The sequence below is a fragment of the Hemibagrus wyckioides genome, linkage group LG12, assembly GCF_019097595.1.
Source record: "Hemibagrus wyckioides isolate EC202008001 linkage group LG12, SWU_Hwy_1.0, whole genome shotgun sequence".
Classification (NCBI taxonomy): domain Eukaryota; kingdom Metazoa; phylum Chordata; class Actinopteri; order Siluriformes; family Bagridae; genus Hemibagrus; species Hemibagrus wyckioides.
The window spans coordinates 3,522,582-3,534,705 of record NC_080721.1 but is presented as its reverse complement, the minus strand read 5'-3'; the positions used below and the strand labels follow the sequence as shown (position 1 = coordinate 3,534,705).

At 45.0% G+C, this 12,124-nt stretch overlaps 1 non-coding gene across 1 annotated transcript; it reads left to right on the top strand.

Annotated features, from left to right (window-relative positions):
* The first annotated feature begins 199 nt into the window (after positions 1–199).
* trnad-guc (transfer RNA aspartic acid (anticodon GUC)) lies at positions 200–271 on the top strand. Its single transcript has one exon. It is a non-coding gene; the product is annotated as a tRNA-Asp (tRNA).
* Positions 272–12,124: the final 11,853 nt, after the last annotated feature.

Sequence of the window (12,124 nt, the reverse complement as noted above, 5' to 3'; positions counted from 1 at the left end):
TTGAGCTAATCCTCTGATCTACAGCAGTTTTTGTCTTAGAAGAGGAGAAAGACCGAACTCTTCTGGACAGCTGCACAAGATTGATTTCAATATCTTCGGGTGCCACGCTGTGATCGGGCTTCAACTTGCCCTGGGGAAGGCCCGGCGTACGTCTCATCACAGTTTCGTCTCCACAGCCTTCAAGGGTTCAGCCAGGTGCTCCTCGTTAGTATAGTGGACAGTATCTCCGCCTGTCACGCGGAAGACCGGGGTTCGATTCCCCGACGGGGAGGCTGCTTTTCCCTTAGGCCCGACAGTGGGAAAGCCAAGGGATCTTGCGTAAAAAAGCACCGCGCCTGCCCCAAGCCTCAATCAGCGAACAAGAGGCCCAGCGTATGTCTAGTCCTGACTACCTTCGAAGGAGCGTTCCTCCTTACTATAGTGGACAGCACCTGTTCTTTTGAATCAGGCCTGACCGTAGGAATGCCAAGGGGCTCCCTGCCTCACCGAGTTCTTGTCTCTCTGTCTTCAGCCACAGTTTCCATGCCAGTCAGCCTGCTTGCTTCTTCCTGTTCTGTGCTCCAAATGCGCATTATTCAGCTAATCCCATGGTTAGCAGCAGTCCTGGGTGGAATTGGAACTCTGTAGATTTATACACTCGGTATGTGCCACAGGCTTAAATGAGTCCCCGGGAGACTGCGCAACAAAAGTAGCGTTCACGGCTTCAAACACGGCCGACCTGTAAGCTCCGCCTTCCCCTTTGGAGTCCACATGCAATTGAATTTAAGCGCTCGACCATCCTGACGCGCTATGGGTGAGTACAGTTTGCGTCGTGGACCATGCCCGCGACTTAGGCTGCCAACACACGCCTGGGAAGTGCACTTGGGTCAGTCAGTGAAAGCAGTCATAGCAGTCGGTTAACGAAAAGCAGCACCTGCAGGGCATCAACACAGCCTATTGTGCTCCAAATGCGCATTATTCAGCTAATCCCATGGTTAGCAGCAGTCCTGGGTGGAATTGGAACTCTGTAGATTTATGGAAAGAGGAGGAGTTTTTTTTGTTTTTTTTTACTCCCCTACTAGTTTTTACTACTTTACTTCTAAATTTCTGAAAGATTAACAATCAGATTTATTTCACCTTATTTTTCCCAAATCAAGAGACATAAAAATAATATTCTGAGGTTTTTTTCCAACAAGAATATATTTACACTCAATAATAAATTCTTTTTACATTTTCATTAAACTGAAATATTACCACACAAGACACTTGATTCTCCAAACAAACTTTATTCCAACAAGCATGCCCTTTAAACAATTAAAAACTTTACTTATTACCATCACAAGCAGTAATAACAATAATAAGTATTATTACTATGTAATTTTATTACTTTCATTAAGAACAATAATTATTATACATTTACTATCATTTAGCGCTTCTTTACAAAATTTACAAAAATTACACGAGTCTTTTTTTTTTTACAAAATTACGAGAGTCAAAATTACTTTTTTTTTTTTTTTTTACAAAATTACAAAAGTCATTACAAAATACAGTCTCCATGCACGTTGTCGATTCTGAGACTGCGGTTCTGGAGCTGAGGGCTGAGGATTCGGCAGAATATGTAAGTGTTGTAAATGTTGAGCATTTTTGTGCAGTGATGCTTCCTTTCTGTCACTTAGTCACATCACGAAGGCCTCGAGAGGACGAGCACAACGGTCAGACTTACCAGTTTGTGACACAGATGGAGATGGAGATGGATATTAAATTGGGATGTTTCTTGGGATGTTTCTTTCTTCTTCATACGGCAAGTATGATGGAAACCTGTATGGCACCAAGATAAGTTCCATTCATGAGGTGGTGAAATCGGGACAAACCTGCATCCTCTATGTCAACCCTCAGGTGTGTACACTTCAAAACTTTGAAGTGTACACCTTGTTAAAAAGCAAATCAAATACTATTTACATCTGAACCATAATTAGATGTCCTGGAATACCTTCATTTATCTGTGCACACATCATGTTGACTATAATGGATGAGCTGCAACAACAGAAGACCACATCACGTTCCACTCCTGGTGAGTCTGTGCTCATGATAGCCTCAGGTTCTTGTTCTTTGCTGACAGGAGAGGAACCTGATGTGGTCTTCTGCTGTTGTAACTCATCCACCTCAATGTTTTATGCATCACCATGGTTGTAAAAAGTGATTATTGGAGATTGCATGGCTAGGTGTTTCCACACATTTCTGAATCATCAGACCTTCTGATACCAACAGAGATCGAGCTGAAGCTCGTCACCTCTATCTGTGTGGTTTTATGCATTGTGTTACTGCCACGTGATTGGCTGAACTTCCCTTTGTTCTAAAAAAAGACAGCTTCAGTTGGTCATTGCATGGTTTCCACAAGATGTGTTAAGAACATTTCTTTGGGATTCTGCTCCATGTTGAAATAATTGTCACACAGTTCCTCCAGATTTTTCAGGAGAACTTTCATGCTGTAAATCTTCCATTCTACCACAGTACTACTGGATTCAGATGACTGGGAAGCTCACTGTTATGTTCATTGAACTATTTTTGAGACCACTTTGATGGAAGTAGCCATTAGAAGATGGAAAACTGAGGCCATGAAGGGATGCACATGGTTAGCAAAGAATACTGGAATAGACTCTGGTATTCAAGCAATGATTAACTGGTCTATGAACTCAAAGTCTTCCAAGAAAAAACATTCCCCACATCATCACACCACCTCCACCAGGCTGACACAAGGCAGGTTTGGTCAATGGATTCATGTTGGTGCCAAATTCTGACCCTGAAGTCTGTGTGCCTCAATAGATTAATCAAATCAGTCTATGTCTGATTTCAAGTTATCCAGTTTGGTGAGTCTGTGCCTGTTAGCCACTGCTCTCTGTTCCTTGGCTGACAGAAACCTGAAGTGGTCTCCTGCTGCTGGGAATGTTTCTGGTTGAATCTTTCCAGGGTGATTCATCTCCACATCAGGATCTTTTATTCTTTCTCACAGACTTCATCTTCTGTCGCTTGGAGTCAGAGTGGACAATCATCTGTGCTTCTCCTCTCACAGACATGTTCATGCTGAGTTCTCCATTTTGTCATCACTTAGTACTTGGAGGCAAACCCTTGTTGGCAATCACAGACGTCAGACATTTCTTGTAGTTGGCCACCAGGTTTGCACACATCTCACATCTCAAGGAATTTGGGCCCACTCCTCTTTGCATCCACAACCCATTTTCAATGCCCTGGCTGAGGGAAGGAGGTTCTCACTCAAGATTTGACGGTACATGGCTCCGTCCATCGTCCCTTTGATGCGGTGCGGTTGTCTTGTCCCCTTAGCAGAAAAACACCTCCAAAGTATAATGTTTTCACCTCCATGTTTGATGGTGGGGATGGTCTTCTTGGAGTCATAGGCAGCAGATGAGCCTGTACATGTGCTTTCTTTAGCAGGGGGACCTTGCGGGCGCTACTGGATTTCAGTCTTTCACGGCGTAGTGTGTTACCAATTGTTTTCTTGGTGACTATGGCCCTTGCTGCCTTGAGATCATTGACAAAATCCTCCAGTGTAATTCTGGGCTGATTCCTCGCCGTTCTCATGATCATTGAAACTCCATGAGGTGAGATCTTGCATGGAGCCCCAGACCGAGGAAGATTGACAGTCCTTTTGCGTTTCTTCCATTTGGGAATAATCTCACCAACTGTTGTCACCTTCTCACCAAGCTGCTTGGCGATGGTCTTGTAGGTCATTCCAGCCTTGTGTAGGTCTACAATCTTGTCCCTGACATCCATGGACAGCTCTTTGGTCTTGGCCATGATGGAGAGTTTGGAATCTGATTGATTGCTTCCTTCTGTGGACAGGTCACTCTCCCCGAGAGTGCTCCTACTGTAATCTCAGCTCCTTACCTGTATAAAAGACACCTGGGAGCCAGAAATCTTTCTGATTGATAGGGGATCAAATACTTATTTCACTCATTAAAATGCAAATCAATGTAGAACTTTTCTGAAATGCGTTTTTCTGGATTTTTTTTTTTTGTTATTCTGCCTCTCACTGTTCAAATACACCTACCATTAAAATTACAGACTGATCATTTCTTTGTCAGTGGGCAAACGTACAAAATCAGCAGGGGATCAAATAATTTTTTTCCTCACTGTATATACAGATTTCTTTCTGTTCCTCAAGCTTTCTTCTTCATATCATCTCAAGGAGTTGGATTTGCCTTCGTTGCCTCAGATAGAGATCTAAATCCCTAATGAGCAAGTTCAAGGCAACAGTGGCAAGGAAATATTTCCAAAGACAACATGAAGAGGATGATGGGAACCAGACTAAAAAAAAGGAAACACACATCCTGCTCTGGACCTCCAGCATGTGACTGAGTCATTACTCTTCCATTACTGCTGTAGCATATCGGTAAAGGTTATCCTGCTGTTTAAACACTCTATATTTATTCATTTATTATTTATAAAGCTGCTGCTGAAAGGAATTAACCACTCAATGCTGACATGGCGTTAAAAACTTAAACATCTTTACTTATACCAGTTGCAACACTGCCCTCTGGTGGTTATGAGGAGTGAAGTGTAGTTTGTGTAGCTAACAGTAAGAGGAGCAGGAGCGGTAGGTTGCAGTCAACAGCAAACCAAATAGAGCTGAGTTCCAGAGAACAAGAAGCTATCCAGATGTTCAAACACTGGTCCACTGCTCTCACGGTCACATACACAACCTACTGTTTTCCTTCATGGTGACCAGCTGAATTTCCAGCAAGCCTTAACATCCCTTATCAGTCTATGCAATCAGTGGGTAAAGATGTTTTTATTCACTGGCTTTTCCACAGGTTCTGAAGGTGCTGAGAACAGTGGAGTTTATGCCCTATGTAGTGTTCATAGCAGCTCCTGAGTTCGAGACACTGAAAGCTATGCACAAAGCCGTCGTCGATGCAGGCATCACCACCAAACTGCTCAGAGTACGTACAAAAACCCACCAACTCACCCCAATAGTACCACCGGAGACTCAGAAGCGTTTAGATTAATGATAATTATTGTAAACACTTTCAATTTACAATCCAGTTATGTTATTAGGCAGCAAGAGGTCAGAACACTACTGGACATCAGCATGCTCCATTACTGACATCCAGTATACGAGGGATGATGGACGCCACAAATCCATGGAAAATAAAGCTGATTTTGAATTTATTTATTATAGCAATAATTATGGTTAGGCACGTTATTTGTAATAAAACAAGACAGGGGGCGCTCCAATCACATTTTTCTTACTGAAGTGTACTACTACTACTCCAAACGAAAAAAACAGTGTTATTTACAGTGTTGTGTGTGTTATTTACAGCGTTGTGTTATTTATAGTGTTGTGTGTTATTTATAGTGTTGTGTGTGTTTATTTACAGTGTTGTGTGTGTGTGTGTTATTTACAGTGTTGTGTGTGTTTATTTACAGTGTTGTGTGTTACTCTAGACAAATTGATTCACAAAGTCTTTTTTATTCTCTAAGGATGAGGATCTGAAGAAGAGAGTGGACGAGAGCGCTCGCATCCAGCAGACTTACAGACATTACTTTGACCTCACCGGTGTGAACGACAATCTGGACACTGCATTTGAAACTCTAAAGGCTGCTTTGGACAGACCTTCCTCTGAACCCCAGTGGGTTCCGGTCAGCTGGGTTTACTGAAGGAGTGAGTGTGTGAGCTGTGATGGAGTATGTGAGCTGTGATATGGAGTGTGTGAGCTGTGATATGGAGTGTGTGAGCTGTGATATGGACAGTGTGAGCTGTGATATGGAGTGTGTGAGCTGTGATATGGAGTGTGTGAGCTGTGATATGGAGTGTGTGAGCTGTGATATGGAGTGTGAGCTGTGATATGGAGTGTGTGAGCTGTGATATGGAGTGTGTGAGCTGTGATATGGAGTGTGTGAGCTGTGATATGGAGTGTGTGAGCTGTGATATGGAGTGTGTGAGCTGTGATATGGAGTGTGTGAGCTGTGATATGGAGTGTGGGAGCTGTGATATGGACAGTGTGAGCTATGATATGGAGTGTGTGAGCTGTGATATGGAGTGTGTGAGCTGTGATATGGAGTGTGTGAGCTGTGATATGGACAGTGTGAGCTGTGATATGGACAGTGTGAGCTGTGATATGGATTGTGTGAGCTGTGATATGGAGTGTGTGAGCTGTGATATGGACAGTGTGAGCTGTGATATGGAGTGTGTGAGCTGTGATATGGACAGTGTGAGCTGTGATATGGAGTGTGTGAGCTGTGATATGGAGTGTGTGAGCTGTGATATGGAGTGTGTGAGCTGTGATATGGAGTGTGTGAGCTGTGATATGGACAGTGTGAGCTGTGATATGGACAGTGTGAGCTGTGATATGGAGTGTGTGAGCTGTGATATGGAGTGTGTGAGCTGTGATATGGACAGTGTGAGCTGTGATATGGACAGTGTGAGCTGTGATATGGACAGTGTGAGCTGTGATATGGAGTGTGTGAGCTGTGATATGAAGTGTGTGAGCTGTGAAATGGAGTGTATGAGCTGTGATATGGAGTGTGGGAGCTGTGATATGGAGTGTGTGAGCTGTGATATGAAGTGTGTGAGCTGTGAAATGGACAGTGTGAGCTGTGATATGGAGTGTGTGAGCTGTGATATGGACAGTGTGAGCTGTGATATGGAGTGTGTGAGCTGTGATATGAAGTGTGTGAGCTGTGATATGGAGTGTGTGAGCTGTGATATGGACAGTGTGAGCTGTGATATGGAGTGTGTGAGCTGTGATATGAAGTGTGTGAGCTGTGATATGGAGTGTGTGAGCTGTGATATGGAGTGTGTGATATGGAGTGTGTGAGCTGTGATATGGACAGTGTGAGCTGTGATATGGAGTGTGTGAGCTGTGATATGGAGTGTGTGAGCTGTGATATGGAGTGTGTGAGCTGTGATATGGAGTGTGTGAGCTGTGATATGGACAGTGTGAGCTGTGATATGGAGTGTGTGAGCTGTGATATGGAGTGTGTGAGCTGTGATATGGACAGTGTGAGCTGTGATATGGACAGTGTGAGCTGTGATATGGAGTGTGTGAGCTGTGATATGGAGTGTGTGAGCTGTGATATGGAGTGTGTGAGCTGTGATATGGACAGTGTGAGCTGTGATATGGACAGTGTGAGCTGTGATATGGACAGTGTGAGCTGTGATATGGAGTGTGTGAGCTGTGATATGGACAGTGTGAGCTGTGATATGGACAGTGTGAGCTGTGATATGGACAGTGTGAGCTGTGATATGGAGTGTGTGAGCTGTGATATGGAGTGTGTGAGCTGTGATATGGAGTGTGTGAGCTGTGATATGGACAGTGTGAGCTGTGATATGGACAGTGTGAGCTGTGATATGGACAGTGTGAGCTGTGATATGGACAGTGTGAGCTGTGATATGGACAGTGTGAGCTGTGATATGGAGTGTGTGAGCTGTGATATGGACAGTGTGAGCTGTGATATGGAGTGTGTGAGCTGTGATATGGACAGTGTGAGCTGTGATATGGAGTGTGTGAGCTGTGATATGGAGTGTGTGAGCTGTGATATGGACAGTGTGAGCTGTGATATGGACAGTGTGAGCTGTGATATGGAGTGTGTGAGCTGTGATATGGAGTGTGTGAGCTGTGATATGGACAGTGTGAGCTGTGATATGGAGTGTGTGAGCTGTGATATGGACAGTGTGAGCTGTGATATGGACAGTGTGAGCTGTGATATGGAGTGTGTGAGCTGTGATATGGACAGTGTGAGCTGTGATATGGACAGTGTGAGCTGTGATATGGAGTGTGTGAGCTGTGATATGAAGTGTGTGAGCTGTGAAATGGAGTGTATGAGCTGTGATATGGACAGTGTGAGCTGTGAAATGGACAGTGTGAGCTGTGATATGGACATTGTGAGCTGTGATATGGAGTGTGTGAGCTGTGATATGGAGTGTGTGAGCTGTGATATGAAGTGTGTGAGCTGTGAAATGGACAGTGTGAGCTGTGAAATGGACAGTGTGAGCTGTGATATGGACATTGTGAGCTGTGATATGGAGTGTGTGAGCTGTGATATGGAGTGTGTGAGCTGTGAAATGGACAGTGTGAGCTGTGATATGGACAGTGTGAGCTGTGATATGGACAGTGTGAGCTGTGATATGGACATTGTGAGCTGTGATATGGAGTGTGTGAGCTGTGATATGGAGTGTGTGAGCTGTGATATGAAGTGTGTGAGCTGTGAAATGGACAGTGTGAGCTGTGAAATGGACAGTGTGAGCTGTGATATGGACATTGTGAGCTGTGATATGGAGTGTGTGAGCTGTGATATGGAGTGTGTGAGCTGTGATATGGAGTGTGTGAGCTGTGATATGAAGTGTGTGAGCTGTGAAATGGACAGTGTGAGCTGTGATATGGACAGTGTGAGCTGTGATATGGACAGTGTGAGCTGTGATATGGACATTGTGAGCTGTGATATGGAGTGTGTGAGCTGTGATATGAAGTGTGTGAGCTGTGATATGGAGTGTGTGAGCTGTGATATGGAGTGTGTGAGCTGTGATATGAAGTGTGTGAGCTGTGATATGGACAGTGTGAGCTGTGATATGGAGTGTGTGAGCTGTGATATGGAGTGTGGGAGCTGTGATATGGAGTGTGTGAGCTGTGATATGGACAGTGTGAGCTGTGATATGGAGTGTGTGAGCTGTGCTTTGGAGTGTGTGAGCTGTGATATGGAGTGTGTGAGCTGTGATATGTAGTGTGTGAGCTGTGATATGGACAGTGTGAGCTGTGATATGGACAGTGTGAGCTGTGATATGGAGTGTGTGAGCTGTGATATGGACAGTGTGAGCTGTGATATGGAGTGTGTGAGCTGTGCTTTGGAGTGTGTGAGCTGTGATATGGAGTGTGTGAGCTGTGATATGTAGTGTGTGAGCTGTGATATGGACAGTGTGAGCTGTGATATGGACAGTGTGAGCTGTGATATGGAGTGTGTGAGCTGTGATATGGAGTGTGTGAGCTGTGAAATGGACAGTGTGAGCTGTGATATGGAGTGTGTGAGCTGTGATATGGAGTGTGTGAGCTGTGAAATGGACAGTGTGAGCTGTGATATGGAGTGTGTGAGCTGTGATATGGAGTGTGTGAGCTGTGAAATGGACAGTGTGAGCTGTGATATGGAGTGTGTGAGCTGTGATATGGACAGTGTGAGCTGTGATATGGAGTGTGTGAGCTGTGATATGGACAGTGTGAGCTGTGATATGGACAGTGTGAGCTGTGATATGGACAGTGTGAGCTGTGATATGGACAGTGTGAGCTGTGATATGGACAGTGTGGGCTGTGAAATGGACAGTGTGAGCTGTGATATGGAGTGTGTGAGCTGTGATATGGAGTGTGTGAGCTGTGATATGGAGTGTGTGAGCTGTGATATGGACAGTGTGAGCTGTGATATGGAGTGTGTGAGCTGTGATATGGAGTGTGTGAGCTGTGATATGGACAGTGTGAGCTGTGATATGGAGTGTGTGAGCTGTGATATGGAGTGTGTGAGCTGTGATATGAAGTGTGTGAGCTGTGATATTGAGTGTGTGAGCTGTGACATGGACAGTGTGAGCTGTGATATGGAGAGTGTGAGCTGTGATATGGAGTGTGTGAGCTGTGATATGGACAGTGTGAGCTGTGATATGGAGTGTGTGAGCTGTGATATGGAGTGTGTGAGCTGTGATATGGACAGTGTGAGCTGTGATATGGAGTGGGAGCTGTGATATGGAGTGTGTGAGCTGTGATATGGAGTGGGAGCTGTGATATGGACAATGTGAGCTGTTATATGGAGTGTGTGATATGGAGTGTGTGAGCTGTGATATGGAGTGTGTGATATGGAGTGTGAGCTGTGATATGGAGTGTGTGAGCTGTGATATGGAGTGGGAGCTGTGATATGGAGTGTGTGAGCTGTGATATGGACAATGTGAGCTGTTATATGGAGTGTGTGATATGGAGTGTGTGAGCTGTGATATGGAGTGTGTGAGCTGTGATATGGAGTGTGTGAGCTGTGATATGAAGTGTGTGAGCTGTGATATGGACAGTGTGAGCTGTGATATGGAGTGTGTGAGCTGTGATATGGACAGTGTGAGCTGTGATATGGAGTGTGTGAGCTGTGATATGGAGTGTGTGAGCTGTGATATGGAGTGTGTGAGCTGTGATATGGAGTGTGTGAGCTGTGATATGGACAGTGTGAGCTGTGATATGGACAGTGTGAGCTGTGATATGGAGTGTGTGAGCTGTGATATGGAGTGTGTGAGCTGTGATATGGACAGTGTGAGCTGTGATATGGACAATGTGAGCTGTGATATGGACAGTGTGAGCTGTGATATGGAGTGTGTGAGCTGTGATATGAAGTGTGTGAGCTGTGAAATGGAGTGTATGAGCTGTGATATGGAGTGTGTGAGCTGTGATATGGAGTGTGTGAGCTGTGATATGAAGTGTGTGAGCTGTGAAATGGACAGTGTGAGCTGTGATATGGAGTGTGTGAGCTGTGATATGGACAGTGTGAGCTGTGATATGGAGTGTGTGAGCTGTGATATGGAGTGTGTGAGCTGTGATATGGACAGTGTGAGCTGTGATATGAAGTGTGTGAGCTGTGATATGGAGTGTGTGAGCTGTGATATGGACAGTGTGAGCTGTGATATGGAGTGTGTGAGCTGTGATATGAAGTGTGTGAGCTGTGATATGGAGTGTGTGAGCTGTGATATGGAGTGTGTGATATGGAGTGTGTGAGCTGTGATATGGACAGTGTGAGCTGTGATATGGAGTGTGTGAGCTGTGATATGGAGTGTGTGAGCTGTGATATGGACAGTGTGAGCTGTGATATGGAGTGTGTGAGCTGTGATATGGAGTGTGTGAGCTGTGAAATGGAGTGTATGAGCTGTGATATGGACAGTGTGAGCTGTGATATGGAGTGTGTGAGCTGTGATATGGACAGTGTGAGCTGTGATATGGAGTGTGTGAGCTGTGATATGAAGTGTGTGAGCTGTGAAATGGAGTGTATGAGCTGTGATATGGAGTGTGTGAGCTGTGATATGGACAGTGTGAGCTGTGATATGGAGTGTGTGATCTGTGATATGAAGTGTGTGAGCTGTGAAATGGAGTGTATGAGCTGTGATATGGAGTGTGGGAGCTGTGATATGGAGTGTGTGAGCTGTGATATGGAGTGTGTGAGCTGTGATATGAAGTGTGTGAGCTGTGAAATGGACAGTCTGAGCTGTGATATGAAGTGTGTGAGCTGTGAAATGGACAGTGTGAGCTGTGATATGGACAGTGTGAGCTGTGATATGGAGTGTGTGAGCTGTGATATGGACCGTGTGAGCTGTGATATGGACCGTGTGAGCTGTGATATGGAGTGTGTGAGCTGTGCTTTGGAGTGTGTGAGCTGTGATATGGAGTGTGTGAGCTGTGAAATGGACAGTGTGATCTGTGACATGGAGTGTGTGAGCTGTGATATGGAGTGTGTGAGCTGTGATATGAAGTGTGTGAGCTGTGATATGGACAGTGTGAGCTGTGATATGGAGTGTGTGAGCTGTGATATGGAGTGTGGGAGCTGTGATATGGAGTGTGTGAGCTGTGATATGGACAGTGTGAGCTGTGATATGGAGTGTGTGAGCTGTGCTTTGGAGTGTTTGAGCTGTGATATGGAGTGTGTGAGCTGTGCTTTGGAGTGTGTGAGCTGTGATATGGAGTGTGTGAGCTGTGAAATGGACAGTGTGATCTGTGATATGGACAGTGTGAGCTGTGATATGGAGTGTGTGAGCTGTGATATGAAGTGTGTGAGCTGTGATATGGACAGTGTGAGCTGTGATATGGAGTGGGAGCTGTGATATGGAGTGTGTGAGCTGTGATATGGAGTGGGAGCTGTGATATGGACAATGTGAGCTGTTATATGGAGTGTGTGATATGGAGTGTGTGAGCTGTGATATGGAGTGTGTGATATGGACAGTGTGAGCTGTGATATGGAGTGTGTGAGCTGTGATATGGAGTGGGAGCTGTGATATGGAGTGTGTGAGCTGTGATATGGACAATGTGAGCTGTTATATGGAGTGTGTGATATGGAGTGTGTGAGCTGTGATATGGAGTGTGTGAGCTGTGATATGGAGTGTGTGAGCTGTGATATGAAGTGT